The sequence below is a fragment of the Rattus norvegicus genome, chromosome 2 (assembly GCF_021556685.1).
Source record: "Rattus norvegicus strain SHRSP/BbbUtx chromosome 2, alternate assembly SHRSP_T2T, whole genome shotgun sequence".
Classification (NCBI taxonomy): domain Eukaryota; kingdom Metazoa; phylum Chordata; class Mammalia; order Rodentia; family Muridae; genus Rattus; species Rattus norvegicus.
Window position 1 is genome coordinate 227365552 of NC_141535.1, and position 15303 is coordinate 227380854.

Sequence of the window (15303 nt, forward strand, 5' to 3'; positions counted from 1 at the left end):
GCTCAAAAGCAGTGCCCCACGAGCAACTTGAGCCGCGGGACCACAGGTAAGACCAACTTTTCTGCTCTAAGAGACCTGCTTGGTGGACTCAGGACACAGGCCCACAGGAACAGCTGAAGACCAGTAGACAGGAAAGACTACACGCCCGAAAGCAGAATACTCTGTTCCCATAACTGGCTGAAAGAAAACAGGAGTCTACAGCACTCCTGACACACAGGCCAATAGGACCATCTAGCCACTGTCAGAAATAGCAGAAGAAGGTAACACCAGAGACAACCTGATGGCGAGAGGCAAGCACAGGAACCCAAGCAACAGAAACCAAGACTACATGGCATCATCGGAGCCCAATTCTCCCACCAAAGCAAACATTAAATATCCAAATACACCAGAAAATCAAGATCTAGATTTAAAATCACATTTAATCACGATGATGGAGGACTTCAAGAAAGATACAAAAAACTCCCTTAGAGAAACAGAGGAAAACATAAATAAACAAGTAGAAGACTATAGAGAGGAATCACAAAAATCCCTGAAAGAATTCCAGGAAAATACAATCAAACAGGTGAAGGAATTAAAAATGGAAATAGACGCAATAAAGAAAGCAAGAGGAATAACAATCGAAATGTAAATAAGAAATACTCAAGTTAATAAAGATAGAAAAAAGAAAAAAGAAAAATAAGCCCAGTACCAGATGGGTTTAGTGGAGAATTCTATCAGACCTTCATAGAAGAACTAATACCAATGCTGTCCAAACTATTACACAAAATAGAAACAGAAGGAATACCATCCAATTCCTTATATTGTGCCATAATTATACTTATACCTAAACCACACAAAGACCCAACAACAACAAAAAAAAATTCTCAAAACTTAGCATAAGAAAAAGAACAACTATCCCCAGCACCATCTTGATTTATCCTAAATGGGGAAACCCCAAACAGTTCCACTGAAACCAGGAATGAGAAATGAATATCTTTGTTCCTCAGTCTTCAGTCAATGTAGTCCTTAAAGTCTCCAAAAAAGAACTATGACAAGAAATAAAAGGAATAAAATTCAAGAGCCTCAGCAGTTAAGTGCTTGTCTCCTCTTCCAGAGAACCTGAGCTCAATTTACTGTATCCACACGGTGGCTGACACCTGTAAATAACTCCAGTTCCAGGGGATTTGACACCTTCTTATAGCCTCTGTGAACAGAGAGCATACATATTACACGGACATATATGCAAGCAAAACACTCGTACATATAAAAATTTTAAAGGGCTTTTGTTTTTGGAAAAAAGGTCACAAACAGGAAATTAAGAAATCAAATTATTATCCTACTTGCACACACCATCGTCTTGTGTATAATAGACCCTAAGGATTCCACTAGAAAACTCTGAGGGTAGTTTCAGCAAAATACAAAAATAAAAATATTATCCAATCTCATTCCACTCAAAATGGCTATTAAGGAAGCAAAGAGCAACAATTACTAATGAAGATGAGGAGCAAAGGGAAACCTTATACACTGCTATTGGGAATAAGTCTAGAGAAATAGTACTATCACATAGGTCCTCTGGAAAAGCAGTCAATGTTCTTAACCACCGAGCCATCTCTCCAGCCCCTTATATCTTCGATATATATCCAAAGCACTGCAAGGCCATCATAGAGACACTGGCACATTCATCTTTATTGGAACACTATTTTCATTAAAGCTGTAAGGCAAATCTAGGTGTCCCTCAAGAGATAAATGGATAAAGAAAATACATGTTAGCAGACCATTGAGTTACCTTCAACCATAGAGGAGAATGAGATTATGTCATTTGCTGGGAAATAAATAAATAAATAAATTTGGAGATCATCATACTATATGAAGTAATGCAGATGCAGAAAGATAAATATGGTATGTATCCTAACATTTGTAATATGTAGAGTGTATACACATGCACACACACAGACACACAGACACGGATACATCTATGTACATACACATGACATAATAGCCGAATGGAGGAAAAGCCCACAACTAGCCAACGTATAAAGAATAAGAAGAGATTGTGGAGTGTTCACCCTTAAATTGGACATCTATTTCACATCCCTTCTTACAAGCTTTGGAACCATTGCAAAAGGGAAGAAAGAACGATTACATGAGCAAGAGGCAGTGGATGACTACAGAGTAACAGTGTTTCCCAAGCACAAGAAGGTAATTGAACACTTGAACACATGTCTGCACAAGATCAGATCAAACTGTAAAAAAATCACAATGTGAAGTAAGGAAATGGTCACCAAGTCCCATCTCTACCTAAGATCCTGATGGCAGTTGATTGTCCCTAGAACAGGGAGAATCAGCTTTCTGTGAGGATGTGGCCTATGGCAGGCTACCCATGATCTAATAGATGCCCTACCCATCCCCATAACTGATAATTAGAATGGATTCAGAAGTGGAAAAATGAAATTTGGAGGTAATAGTGGTGAGAGGTCTGGGAACATTAGAGGGGACTACATTAAAGCATATGATTTGTGTGAATACAATGTTCAAACAATACAACAGTAACCAATATGATAGGTGTATAAATAAAACTGTTTTTATACTCTCAACTCTATTATACTGTGTACCAAATCATGAAAAGTGAGAAGATGGGTGAGTGCTAGGGGTTAAAAGGAAAGAGAACGTGTAAGCAGAGGAAGTTTTAAGCTGTCATTGCAATGGAGGATACATGGTACTCTAGCTTTTCCATGCTGGAATGTCCAACACCCAGCAGGAAGCCTAATGTTAAGTACGGACTTCGGGAGATAATGATGTCAGTATAAGCTCAGCGATTGTAACAAATGTGTCAGGGTCATATGGGATGCCCACAGTGCCTGTGTATGACAAATGTGTCAGTGCTATGGGCTACTCACAGGTCTGGACTATCCGAGGAACTCTGTATTTGCTGTTCTGTATTTTGCAGTGAATTTAAACTGCTCTAGAAACAATAAAGCTTATTACAATTTAAAGTGTTTCTGAGAGTGTGGACAATTTTGAAGCTTCCTACTTTGCTAGTGGGAATATAAAATGGGCAGTCCTTCAGAAGGGTGAACACAGTGTTGGCATGTGATATAGACAGAATAGAGACCCCCTAAGAGGTCCATGTCCTGATCATCACAATCTGTAAAAAGTTATATTACTCAGCAAGTTTCACTGGAAGTGCACTCAGGCTAAAGTCCTGGGAAGATCTGGAGCAAGAGGATATGGGAATCTGGAGCAGTAGATGAAACACTTGCTATGGAAGCAGGTGCATCTGAAGTCCCATCTCCAAAGCAGTGAATGTGTGTGATTCCAGTAGGACAGAAGCACAGCACATACAGGTGACTCCTGCACATTCACCAGATGGTCAGTTTCATGAGAATGGTGAGCTCCAGGTTCAGTGAGAGACTGAAAAGGAAACAGAAAGGGGCAAAGAGCAATGGAGGAAAGGAGACTGAGTTTGCCCAATGGACAAGCTCTTCAGCTGGCTAATCCCAAGTGCTCAGCCCTGGACATTCATGGATATGAGCAAAGAGAAGTGAATGGACTCAATATGTGTGTGTGTATGTATGTATGTATGTATGTATGTATGTATGTATGTATGAATGTATGTGAATAATAATTTAAAAATATAAATCTGAGAGGAACATGTGGAAGTTGATAGGTGTAATACTCATGTATGGAATTCTCAAAAAGAAACTATTTTTACAGTTAAAGAATGAACTGAGGTAGGTGTTAACCTCTGATCTATGCGCGCACCTGCATAGTACATCTACACAGACACACACACACACACACACACACACACACACACACACACTTTTACATCTTTACACAGGGAAAAGGAGTTGCAGTGGAGTCACTGCGATTGGTTTGATGATGCAATCAAAAGCCATAGAGGGCAGCAGATGGGATGCCGTAGTAACACTGATTTTGAAGATGAGGAAGGCATCGTGGAACCCGGAATCTGGTCAACACCTCAAATCTAGGAAAGATCTCATCATTCTAATGCTTCTACAAAGAATACAGTGTGTGTGTGTGTGTGTGTGTGTGTGTGTGTGTCTGTGTCTGTGTGTGTGTGTGTCTGTGTCTGTGTGTGTGTGTGTGTATAAAACTTTTTATGCCTAAAAGTGTATAATAACATTTTCTAAATTGGTATATCTATATATGTTTATATTAATATTAAGAATCTAAATCACCATAAGGCCAACAATCCACACTTCGATACATGCCTGAGATAACTGAAAATGTGTGCACACATAAAAATACAGACTGCATGGTCACAGCACCATTTTTCATCCTGGCGAAGGACAAACAACTCAGATGTTCATTAATGCATGAGGAACACACAAATGTGCTGAGTGCATATGCTGGTGATTCAGTGTGGAAAAGGAGTGGAATGCCCGGATGTCAATACCTGCTGGAACACAGATGGGCCCTGGAGACATAGTCATGAGGGAAGAACCCAGAAACAATATGTGACATATTTTATATGCACGTTTATGAAATTTATCAAAGCTGGAAAGACAGAAAATGGGTTAGTTGTTAGAATAATAAGAAACAAAGACTGGGGACTGGTGGGTCCAGGCTTTCTGGTGTGGATAGTCACTGCTTGCACACCTTTATAACTATGTTTATAATAACTTAATTACATAATTTCAGAGGCAACATTCTATGGAATATGAATTATATCTCAACAAAAGTATGCACACAAATGTTTACGTATGCATGTACATACGGTTTCTCATTTCTTCATAATGTTATACGCAGGGTTACCACATAATACATATGAAATACTGACACAACTATATGCCAGTCTGATGCTGACAGAATTAATTCCTAGATAGTTTATCTAGATACTCCATCCCAAATTAATTTCAAAGGATTGATACTTGTAAGTTTACAAATTATATTACATAGAATGCCACATTGAAAAATGTCATATCTGATTGAGCTGTCAAAATCAAGGTATTTAGAAGAATGGGGAGATACATCAGTGGTTAATAGTATTTGCTCCACAAACGTAAGGGGGTACATTTGAAATCCTAGTACCTGCTCAAAAGCCAGTCATGGTCGCTTCAGTAACCCAGGTCTTCAGGGGATGGAAGCAGAGACAGAAAGATCACTGGGGCTTGCTAGCTGCCACCCTAGCTCCTGTGGGAAACCCTGTCTCAAGAAAACAAAATGATATGTGGTAGAGCAAGACACCTAGCATCTTCCTCAGGCCTCTATACATATGCAGGGCTTGAAAACATGCACATATATGCACATATACCCCCACCACACACGCACAATGCACATGCAAACATATGCACACACAGAGTTAACAAGTACAATACATATATTTTATTTTGTATTCAGAGGGGCGAAACTAGTGGTCCAAGAAACAGCACAGTTGAGAACTACACAGGCCTTGCTTTCTGCTGAGCCACATTAACAAGCTGATGCTAGATGTCTCTGGTTCAGGAAACTTCATGAAAGCAACAGAAAGTAAAACAGAAAGGTTTCACATTGCCACCAAAAGGAGAACTGGACAAGCAAGTGAACAATGGGGTTAAACCCGTGGAGCCAGTGTGGACAAAATATAAGAACCAGAGTTGGTGGATGATTCCAAGGAAACAGAATTTTCCAGACATAACAGGGCAGGTTCACATAGGAACTCACAGAGACTGTGACAGGACATGCAAGGCCTGCACAAGACAAAGGCATAGAGAAGGGAGTGGAAGTGGGCACAAAAGTCTCATCCCTGGCCGAGAAGCTAGTCACACATAGCAGCATCTGGAAAAGCGGATACCAGTTGTCTTCAATGGAGGGATAGCAACCATACTATGCGACAAGCCCCATCCTCAGGAGTAGATGGCCAACATTAACCAGGCTCCGTGGTTTTTAGTAGCTCTTTTTCTTTTTTATTTATTTTTTATTTTTGTATTTTCAAGGAAGAGAAAGAACTTGAAGCCTGATGAGTAGGGTAGAAAGAGAATCTGGGAGAAATCAGTGGATGGAAAATGATACGGGTAAAAATATATAATGTTTCACGTTCTCAAAGAATAAGTTTTTAAAGAAGAAAAACATTAATTGAGCCCCAAATTAATGGAGCTGACAGGTCCAATGGACAACAGGTCACACAGCCAACACTGTCTAGTGACTGCTGCACCAACGTGTCCAGGTTGCATGCTTTCGTGGGACTCCTACAGGTTGTCAGCATTTGCCTTACTTAGAACAAGTTGACAAATGACCTTCACAGTCTCTTTTCCCCCTCACTATTTACCCTTTCTCTTCCATTATTTTCTCCTTTCTTGTCACCTCTCCATTTTCGACATATGAAAACTCTTAGGCTTTTGATAGAATATGACCCTTCTACTTTTTGATATGACATTGGACCTCTCTTCTGACATAGCTCACCTTCACGCAGAAACTAATCTCTTTCACAAAAGCCCTACATTTTTCCCTACTTTCTGTGTCCTATAATTGTCATTGGAAAACTGTTAAACAGGGATGGAAAAATAAATGAGATTAAAAAAAAATAAGTTGGCATTTTCTTGAAAGGAAGCTAAATGTTCCCGAGAAATATGTGAATATTTGAGAAGATATACTTAATGAGGGTTATAAAAAAGGCACTGAATAAAAAAGAATAATGGATAAAGAAGGAAATGGGGGACATAATGATTTAGCACAAGAAGAATAGAAATATTGATATTTGTGTCCCCCCAGTTTTGGTTTTTAATCAAATTTTTACTCAAGTCTCTTTTGCAGAAAAGCTATCAAAGGATTTGGGTACAGAAAAGCTGAAAGACATCAAAGCTAGGCCACAGTATGCCATGAAACCTAAAAATACAGTCTAACACATAAAAATGTCCTCAACTCACCTTTCTTCATTTTTCTTCAAAGTTTGCCTCTGTGGTCTATATTATAAATGGGATTTTATCATTTCAAAATTCCTTCATTTGCCTCCCTTGTTTTCTTCCTCCAGTAGCCCATGTTTACTGACCTCATAAATACATTCTATGATTAAAATATCCACCCCTGGAAAGATTTTTAAAAGTCAAACAATCTTCAATGATAAACCACTAATATTTTACCCTATTGTGTGGTAGATACTTGACCGGGTTGATTTTAATCATGTGTCATAGAGAAAGTTTTGAAATTGAAGGTTTAGAAATGAAGATGTGGATCTTTACTCAGTGCTACATGAGAATACATCACCATCAAGGGCAGTTGGAGAGGAACAAGGCAGAGGCCCTTCCCTTCACTTGGTGTTCCGAATGCTACTCCCACTTGATAAGGAAGAAGCATATGAGGTAAGAGAAGAGAGAAAGACGAAGCCCCACAAGCATGTGCTGGGTTCAGGGAAAGCACTCTTACTGATGACATAAATAACACTAGTTAAATAAAATAAAAATAAAAAACTCAAAACCATGAATCTTAGGAATAGTGCAAGCATATTGTCATGAGCTTTCAAGGGTCTAAGATTTTACACTTCTTCCCAACTGATGGTTAGCAGGAGCTCCTGGGTGACAGAAAGGGAGTCTTCCATGCACAACAGCCCACAGGTACCAGGCTTGTCTTATCTGCTTGTTCTCTCAAATCCCACCTGGTAATAGAGAGCAGCTTTGGAAGAGGCTGTAGAGTAGGGGACTGAACCCCAACAGAAACTTCTACTTAGAATCCTGAAATTTTCACAGGGGAGACATCAGCAAAGCTCTTTATCTGTCATGCATTCCCAGAGGCTCTTCAAACTTCAGTGGCTCCTGAAAACATGTCACCATTTGTCCTTACAGAAAGCCCATACCACTGCAGGCATTCCCGATGCTTTAGAATACAAGTACTATTCTAACATCTACCTGATTCGTATATCCAAAATCTCCAATGTCAGGACTGAATGAAGCAGCAAATCTTTATACTCAGAAGTCTGATTCTACAAGCATAGTTTACTCTTTACTGGTATGTGTGTGTTTAATAACAGAGGAAGAGACAGGAGGTAGGGTGGGAATTGGAGGAGGTGGATGTCTCCATGACTTGGGAAAATGTCAGGTCTGTAAGCAGGTTTATGCCTCTTTTTATAATCAGATTACATTATTATTCCCTAACCTACTTATAGACTTGCCAGAATCCTTTCACCTCATCATTATTCCCCCCAGAAGGAAAAGCAGCCCACAGTTTTTAGACTTAAGGACTTCATGAGCTCAGACTTCAACAGAAGCAGATGAGGGAGATCCCAGACAGGTCCTCCTGGCCAGTCATACCAAGTCTCTCAAAAGTCTTTTGCAAATGGAGGAGCTTTGTGCACACCCTAGACCAGTGGTTCTCAAACTGTGGGTCGAGACCCCTTGGAGAATCCCTGAACCCTTTAACAGGATTTGCATTCATAACAGTAGCAAAATTAGTTATGAAGTAGCAATGAAAATAATTTTGTGGTAGCAGGGGTAACCATAAGCATGAGGAACAATTAATACAATGACCTTTTAATACAAAGGGTCATAGTATTACGGATGCAGAGAACCATTACCCTCAATGAATGGAAGTTACAGATCTACAGATTCAGCACCAGTCCTTGTCCATATAGCTTTTGAAGAAGAAAATTAATTCACAGGAAGATCCATTGCATTTGTTGCTGCTGACCGTAAACAGTAAAATGCTTTGAGAAACTCAATTAAATATTTGGACTGAAATTATCTTCACACACTCTCTATATACAAACAAGATCAATGAAAATGTCTAGACCTGGACAAAGAGAACGCTTTGTGGCCAGATGAAAATGATCATTTGTGACAAGTTACACTGTGTTAATGAGGGATACTTATATAATGCAGGATGTAACTTCTGAGAGGACTATCTATTTATTTTATAGCTACATGAAGCACACACATTAAATATTGCTGGTTATTTCTGCCACTGGGTGAAATAATAGTTCTGTGCAGGAAGAAAATACTTAAAGCCATTGTCACTGTATACTCAGGGCAACATGGAAAGTCCTGCTCATATTGCATCAAACTTTGCACAGCTCACAAACACTAATTGCTGACACTTGGTCTCAAAAAATACTAACTTTTGGTGCCCAAAACTGAACTGAATTGATCAACAGCTTCCTGCCTCTAAATCCCAAGTGGGGAAGAGCTGAATACCCAGAAGTGCAGACAATCCTGAGACCGCAGAACAGACCTACATTTCTACCCATTTTTGCCCATATCCCCAGTCCAAGAGGAAACTGCATAGTGCCTCTGGACACAGGAATATAGGAGCAGTCAGCAGCAAGTACCTGTCATTCTGGTTTGTCCCCAGAACTGAACTGAAATGGTCAAACAGTTCCCTGCCACCAAATCCCATGGGGGAGAGAGATGGACCCTCAAAAGTGCAGACATTCCTGAGAAACAGAGGAGACTACCCTCTGCCCACAATCCTAACCCAAGAGGGAATCGCCTGGCCCCTTCTCTGCCCCCTAGGCACAGGGACCTAGGAGCACTTAGTGGCAGGACCTTTCCAATTCCTGCCTGCCCTGAGAGCTGAAAGACTGTCACCAGGAGCTCCTACACACCTGGGAGCAGAGCACCTGTTCCCAGAAATAACTGAAAGAAAACAGTTCTGCAGGAGTAATGACACAGAGGCCTACAGGATGGTCAAGCCACTGTCAGAAAGAGCAAGACAAGCTAACACCGGAGGCAACGTGATGGTAAGAGACAAGCCAAGAAACCTAAGCAACAGAAACCAAGAGTTCTTGGCATCATCAGAGCCCAGTTCTCCAACAAAGCAAATACTGGATTTCCAAATACACAGGAAACAAAAGATTTAGATTTAAATATCACATTTCATGGTGATGATGGAGGACTTTCAGAAGGACATAAATAACTCCCTTAAAGAAATACAGGACAACGCAAGTAAACAAGTATAGGCCCTTAGAGAATAAACACAAAAATTCCTTAAAGAATTATAGGAAAACACAGCCAAACAGGATTGAACAAAACTGTCCAGGATTTAAAAATGGAAATAGAAACAATAAAGAAAACACAGAGGGAGATAACCTTGGAATTGTTCTAGGGAAGAAATCAGGAGTCAAAGATGCAAGCATCACCAACAGAATACAAAAGATAGAAGAGAGAATCTCAGGGGCAGAATGTACCATATAAAACATCAACACAACTGTCAAAGATAATGTAAAATGCAAAAAGCTCCTAACCCAAAATATCCAGGAAATCCAGGACTCAGTAAGAAGATCAAACCTAAGGATAATAGGTATGGAAGAGATTGAAGAGTCCCAACATAAAGGTCCAGTAAATATTTTCGACAAAATTATATAAGAAAATTTCCCTAACCTAAAGAAAGAGGTGCCCATAAACATACAAGAAGCCTACAGATCTGCAAATAGATTGGAAATTCCTCCCATAACATAATAGTCAAAACACCAAATACACAAAACAAAGAAAGGATACTAAAAGCCTTAAGGGAAAAAGATCAAGTAATGTATAAAGCCTGACCTGTAAGAATTACAGCAGACTTCTCTCCAGAGGCTATGAAAGCCAGAAGATCCTAGGCAGATGTCATACAGACACTAAGAAAATACAAATGCCAGCAAAATTCTCAATTAGCATAGATGGAGAAAACAAGATATTCTATGACAAAACTAAATTTACACAATATCTTTCTACAAATCTGGCCCAACAAAGGATAATAGATGGAAAACACCAACACAAGGATGTCCCTTGCGCTTCCTCTCGCCAGTAAGAAAACACGCGGGGACATAGGAATCCTAGCTGCGACCAAACTTTATTAATATCTTAAGGAGAAGCCCCCACGCGCCCGTATGGCGCGGCTATATACACCCTAGCGCGGCGCAAGAACACCTGATTGGTCGCTTACCCATGATCTCATAAGGCACGCCCCGGAATGGGCAAAGTCCTGGCACGAAGGCACTCTTGCACATGCGCACACAGTTAACTTCCTGAAAGGAAGTCGGCTGGCGCGGCGGAGGCCAGCGCCATCTTGTCTAGCTCGGCCTTCCACGTGGGGCTCAGTGGAAGCCAGCGCCATCTAGTGGTGGCGAATGTTATTGCGGCCCTCTACACAAGGAGGGAAACTAAACCCTTTCAGAAAAATCAAGAAAGTAATCTCCTTTCAATGAAACCAAAAGAAGAGAAATACACATACAGAATTCTACCTCTAACAAAGAAAATGACAGGAAACGGCAATCAGTATTCCTTAATGCCTCTCAACATCAATGGACTCAATTCCCCAATACAAAGACATAGGCTAACAGAGTGGATATGTAGAGGACCCAGCATTTTGCTGCATATAGGAAACACACCTCAGAGACAAAGACAGACAGTACCTCAGAGAAAAAAGCTGGAAAACAACTTTCCAAGTAAATGGTCCAAAGAAACAAGAGGGAGTAGCCATACTAATATTGAATAAAATCAACTTTCAACCAAAAATCATCAAAAAAAGATAAGGAAGGATACTTCATATACATCAAAGGAAAAACCCAGCAAGATGAACTCTCAATCCCGAATATCTATGCACCAAATTTAAGGGCACATACGTTCATAAAAGAAACCTTACTAAAGCTCAAATCACACAGTGTACCTCACACAATAATTGGAAGAGATTTCAACACCCCACTCTCATCAAGGGACAGATCATGGAAACAGAAATTAAACAGAGAAATATAGAAACTAACAGAAGTTATAAACAAAATGGACTTAACAGATATATACAGAACATTTCAACCTAAAACAAAAGGCATACCTTCTCAGTACCTCATGGTACCTTCTCAAAAATTGACCATATAATCAGTCACAAAACAGGCCTCAACAGATAAAAGAAGATAGAAATAATCCACTGCATTCTATCAGAATACCATGGACTAGGGCTGGTCTTCAATAACAACAAAAATGAGAGAAAGCCCACATATACATGGGAATTGAACAATGCTCTCCTCAATGATAACTTGATAAAGGAAGAAATGAAGAAAAAAGTAAAGACTTCTTAGAATTTAATGAAAATGAAGGTGCAACATAACCCAAACTTATGGGACACAATGAAAGCAGTACTAAGAGAAAAACTCATAGCTCTGAGTATCTACAGAAAGAAACAGAAGAGAACATACATCAGCAGCTTGATAGCTATAGAACAGAAAAAAGCAAATACACTCCAGAGGAATGGAAGGCAGGAAATAATCAAACTCAGGGCTAAAATCAACCAAGTAGAAACAAAGAGGACTATACAAAGATTCAACAAAACCAAGAGCTGATACTTTGAGAAAATCAAGCAGATAGATTAAACCCTTAGCCAGACTAACCAGAGGGAACAAAGACAATATCTAAATTAACAAAATCAGGAAAGAAAAAGGATACATAACAACAGAATCTGAGGAAATTCAAAAAAATCTTCAGAACCTATTACAAAAGCCTATATTCAATAAAACTGGAAAATCTGGAGGAAATGGAGAATTTTCTAAACAAATCCCAGGTACAAAAGTTAAATTAGGATCAGATAAACCATCTAAACAACCCCATAGAAACAGTTATTAAAAGTCTCCCAACCAAAAAAAGCACAGGATCAGATGTGTTTAATGCAGAATTCTACCAGACATTCATAGAAGACCTTATACCAATACTGTCCAAACTATTCCAAAAAATAGAAACAGAGCACTACCCAATTTCTTCTATGAAGCCACAATTATATTTGTACCTAAACCACAAAAAGAACCAACAAAAAAAGAGAACTTCAGACCAATTTCTTTTATGAATAATGATGCAACATTGTTCAATAAAATCCTTGCCATTTGAATCCACGAACACGTCAAAATGATCATCCATCACGATCAAATAGGCTTCATCCCAGGGATGCAGGGATGGTTCACTATACAGAAAGCCATCAAGGTAATCCAGTATAAAAACAAACTCAAAGAAAAGGCCACATGATAATTTCATTAGATGCTGAGAAAACATTTGACAAATTCAACAGCCCTTCATGATAAAAGTCCTGGAAAGATCAGGAATTCAAGGCCCATACCTAAACATAATAAAAGCCATATACAGCAAACCAGTAGCTAACATCAAACTAAATGGAGAGAAACTTGAAGCAATCCCACTAAAATCAGGGACTAGACAAGACTCCCCACTCTCTTCCTACTTATTCAATATAGCACTTGAAGTTGTAGCCAACACAATCAGACAATGAAAGGAAGTCAATGGGATACAAATTGGAAAGGAAGATGTCAAAATATCACTTTTGTCAGATGATATGATACTATACTTAAGTGACCCCAAAAGTTCCAACAGAGAACTACTAAGCCTGATAAACAATTTCAGCAAAGTGGCTGGGTATAAAATTATCTCAAACAAATCAATAGCCTTCCCCTACTCAAAACATAAACAGGTTGAGAAAGAAATTAGGGAAATGACACCTTTCACAATAGACCTAAATAATATAAAGTGCCTCCATGTGACTTTAACCAAGCAAGTGAAAGATCTGTATGACAAGAACTTCAAGTATCTGAAGAAAGAAATTGAAGAAAATCTCAGAAGATGGAAAGACCTCCCATGTTCATGGACTGGCAGGATTAATGTAGAAAAATGGCCATTTTGCCAAAAACAATCTGCAGATTCAATGAAATCCCCATCAAAATTCCAACTCAATTCTTCATAGACTTAGAAAGAGCAATTTGCAAATTCATTTGGAATAACAAAAAACCCAGAATAGGAAAAACTATCCTCAAAAAGAAAAGAACTTCTGGGGGAATCACCATCCCTTACCGCAAGCTGTATTACAGAGCAATAGTAATAAAAACTGCATGGTATTGGTACAGAGACAGGCAGGTAGATCAGTGGAATAGAATTGAAGACCCAGAATTGAACCAACACAACTATGGTCACTTGATCTTTGACAAAGGAGCTAAAACCATCCAATGGAAAAAAGAATTTTCAACAAATGGTGCTGGTACAACTGGAGGTCAGCCTGTAGAAGATTGCAATTCAATCCATTCTTATCATCCTGTACAAAGCTTAAGTCCAAATGGATCAATGACCTCCACATCAAAACAGATACACTCAAACTAATAGAAGAAAAAGTGGGGAAGAGTCTCGATCACCTGGGCGCTGGGAAAAATTTCCTGAACAAAATACCAATGGCTTATGTTCTAAGATCAAGAATCAACAAATGGGAACTCATAAAACTGCAAAGCTTCTGTAAGGCAAAGGACACTGTCATTAGGACAAAACAGCAACCAACAGATTGGAAAAAGATCTTTAACAATCCTACATCTGATAGAGGGCTAATATCCAAAATATACAAAGAACTCAAGAAGTTAGACCGCAGGGAAACAAATAACCCTATTAAAAATGAGGTACAGAGCTAAGCAAAACATTCTCAGCTGAGGAGTATCGAATGTCTCAGAGCACCTAAAGAAATGTTCAACATACTTAGTCATCAGGGAAATGCAAATCAAAACAACCCTGAGATTCCACTTTATACCAGTCAGAATGTCTAAGATCAAAATCTCAGGTGACAACAGATGCTGGGGAGGATGTGGAGAAAGAGGAACACTCCTCCATTGTTGGTGGGGTTGCAGACTGGTAAAACCATTCTGGAAATCAGTCTGGAAGTTCCTCAGAATATTGGACATTGAACTACCCGAGGACCCAGCTATACCTCTCTTGGGCATATACCCAAAAGATGCCCCAACATATAACAAAGACACATGCTCCACTATGTTCATAGCAGCCTATTTATAATAGCCAGAAGCTGGAAAGAACCCAGATGCCTTTCAACAGAGGAATGGATACAGAAAATGTGGTACATCTACACAATGGAATGTTACTAAGCTATCAAAAACAATGACTTTATGAATTCATAGGCAAATGGATGGAACTGGAAAATATCATCCTGAGTGAGGTAACCCAATCACAGAAAAACACACATGGTATGCATTCATTGATAAGTGGCTATTAAACCAAATGCTTGAATTACCCTAGATGGACAGAACACATGAAACTCAAGAAGGATGACCAAAATTCGAATGCTTCACTCCTTCTTTAAAAGGGGAACAAGAAAACCCTTGGCAGGCAATAGGGAGGCAAAGTTTAGGACAGAGGCAGAAGGAATATCCATTCAGAGCCTGCCCCACATGCGGCCCATACATATACAGCCACCAAACTAGATAAGATGGATGAAGAAAAGAAGTGCAGGCCGACAGGAACCGGATGTAGATCTCTCCTGAGAGACACAGCCAGAATACAGCAAATACATAGACGAATGCCAGCAGCAAACCAGGAACAGGACCGCTGTTGAAGGAATCAGAGAAAGGACTAGAAGAGTTTGAAGGGGCTC